General features: G+C 31.9%; 1 protein-coding gene across 9 annotated transcripts in view; it reads left to right on the top strand.

Annotated features, from left to right (window-relative positions):
* Positions 1–2,705, top strand: part of LOC106879147 (potassium voltage-gated channel subfamily H member 7) — a 703,964-nt gene that overhangs the window by 676,207 nt on the left and 25,052 nt on the right. The window lies entirely within an intron of this gene.

Below are 2,705 nucleotides of genomic sequence, written 5' to 3'. Positions count from 1 at the left end.
TCTCTCTCTCTCTCTCTCTCTCTCTCTCTCTCTCTCTCTCTTAGACACAGACTCACACAAGCGCACATTCAATAGATACATACATATGTGTACATACATACATGTATACATATATACATATATATGTGTGTGTGTCTTTGTGTGTGTGTGTGTGTATATATATTCACTAATGTACACAATATATAGTTATGAGCTACTACTAGTTGGAGATGTTGTCTCTTGGCAGATTTTAATAAGGCACCTGATGTCTGTGAGCAATCTCGGGCTCTGAGCACATGACCTGTACAAGTTATAAACCATGACATTAGAACAAGTGAAATCACACGAGTAAAAAAACACACAGGGGAAGGTGAATGCAACAAGTGGAAGGGGGGAAATGGAAAAAGAAAGGAAAAAAGGAGTTAATTTGACCGTAAATCCATAAAATTAGTTGGTGTAGAACTAATTGATTCTACACCAGCTAGCTTTATGGCTTTATGAACAATTTATACAACTTTATTAATCGTATTTTGTAGGTGTCGTTATGTTTTACCTTGAAGTCTTTCATTTAACTTACAAATAAACTCAGTGTTTATTCACAGAAATGGTGTATTCCTTGTCATCTAAGTTCTGCAGTAACTGTCAGAATTGGTTTTATTGATGAGTCTAAAAACATAACAATCCGAAGTTATCAACGTGCTGCCAGAAATCCCTACTATAACCTGATTTTAATCAATTATAACTTATTTCACGTTTGTGACAAAAATTTTCGTCGCTCGAAACTGCGACCTTGTCACTAACAACTTTACACTGCGTGAGATGAAGTGCAACGTGTCAGTGACAAGGTCACAATTTTGAGCGACGAAGGATTTCACACTTTATCACAAACAAAAAATGTTTCATTGAAGTTAACAGTCGTTGTGTGTTTCTGAATGGTTAACATGTATCTACCACGTTGCAGTCGTTTTAGTTTCAACACACCGTCTCTGATCAAATCATTTGCTTGGCAAGTACACCTCAGTAACTTAATTGAATTTCAGTGTTTATCTCCCCTGTTTTTCTTGACCAGAGTTAAATATTCAAATAATTGTCTTTTCTTATTTGGGGTATAATCCTGATTTTAATTCATTATAATTACTCGGTAGATTCAGTTAAATTAGCATCACATTCAGAAATTTATTTCAATCAGTTGAATTAGTTTTTATGTTATTTTTTCATGATAGCACTGTTTCTTGACATATATTTCAGCTATTGCTTAGTTAGAATTAATCGTTATAGTTATCGACAAATCAAAGAAAGATAGACGAAGGATCAGAGGGTTGAAACTACGTGTGTAAAATGAATGATATTGTCCAGCAGTTCAATGAAACAAGCCAATACATGTGTTACTCTGTGTGTTTGTGCATGTGCGTATTGATAGGTATATATATATATATATATATATATATATATATATATATATACATGCATAATGTACATAATGTATCTCTGCTGACAGTCTAAGAGTAACATTAAAGTGGTCGTATATTTTCAAATAGAATTATAGAATTATATACACTCACCATTATATATAATTTACTATACATTCATCTTCCAGGTTAGTTATATCACTAGAATCATGAAAAACTCCTAGTTGTATAAATAAGACCACTATTCAACGAATACATACATACTTGCATACATACATACATATATATATATATATGCATCATGATGGACATAATAGCTAAGATTGCAGTGATAAATACTATTAATCGGTATTGATTTGCATATAATACCTCGTGTATTCTTCATTGTTTTCACTTTCGAAGTATTATTCTGATATGATAAACATGTGAGAAACGGTTTAAATTCGCGAGTAGAGCTTCTATTAACCTGTTTAATAATGAGCCGATCACAACTTCTAATGGTTCTGCAAACGTCTGGTGAGAGAGACAGTATATTGATTTTAAAATAAGTAGTGATGAACATATAGTAGAGTTTTCAGCTTCCATAGTTTGATAATGTACGACCTGACTAGAGGTTGTTTTAATATGTTATAGTATTTCATCGATTTCATTTTGGTTTGTGCTTCAAGAATTTAATGCGTTGATTATACGTTGGAACAAAGGTACAAAGTATAAATGGTGTTAGTTTCGTAGTTTACGTTAACGGTTAGACATTATTTGTTAGAATACTAATTCATCTGAAACTAACACTTTAATATAATTAATAATTCTCTCATCACTGTGATGTTGTTTCCTGAAGAAGCTGAAAGCTCGACCAATAACTTAGACATCGCTACTCACTAAACTGATATGCCGGAAGAAAATATTAACGATTCAACATGAAGGTGTTTCATAAACATTTTTCTGTCGAGTAAGTTAATTAAACATGGTTAAATAAAGAGCTGTATCCCAAATATACATGTGTAGTTCTTACGAGTGTGTATGTGTTTATATGTAACTGGGCGTCGGCACCTCTGTAGGTTTGTATTAGAATGAGGTATGTAAATATTATTTATGAAGTGTACAATCGAGAGGCCTATGTACGTGTGACAGTGTGCGTTTAGCACTTAACTTCTCTCTATGTCTTTCATTAATAAATCTTAGAATATGCACGTTTGCGAAAAAATTGTGTATATAAATTACTTATTGAAAAGAAATGCGTATATATATATATATATATATATATATATATTTACATATATGCATTTACAAACATATTATATATGTATATGTATGTAT

This window comes from Octopus bimaculoides, chromosome 9 (assembly GCF_001194135.2).
Source record: "Octopus bimaculoides isolate UCB-OBI-ISO-001 chromosome 9, ASM119413v2, whole genome shotgun sequence".
Classification (NCBI taxonomy): domain Eukaryota; kingdom Metazoa; phylum Mollusca; class Cephalopoda; order Octopoda; family Octopodidae; genus Octopus; species Octopus bimaculoides.
Note: the sequence above shows the minus strand (reverse complement) of the source record. Positions and strands in the feature narration are given on the sequence as shown.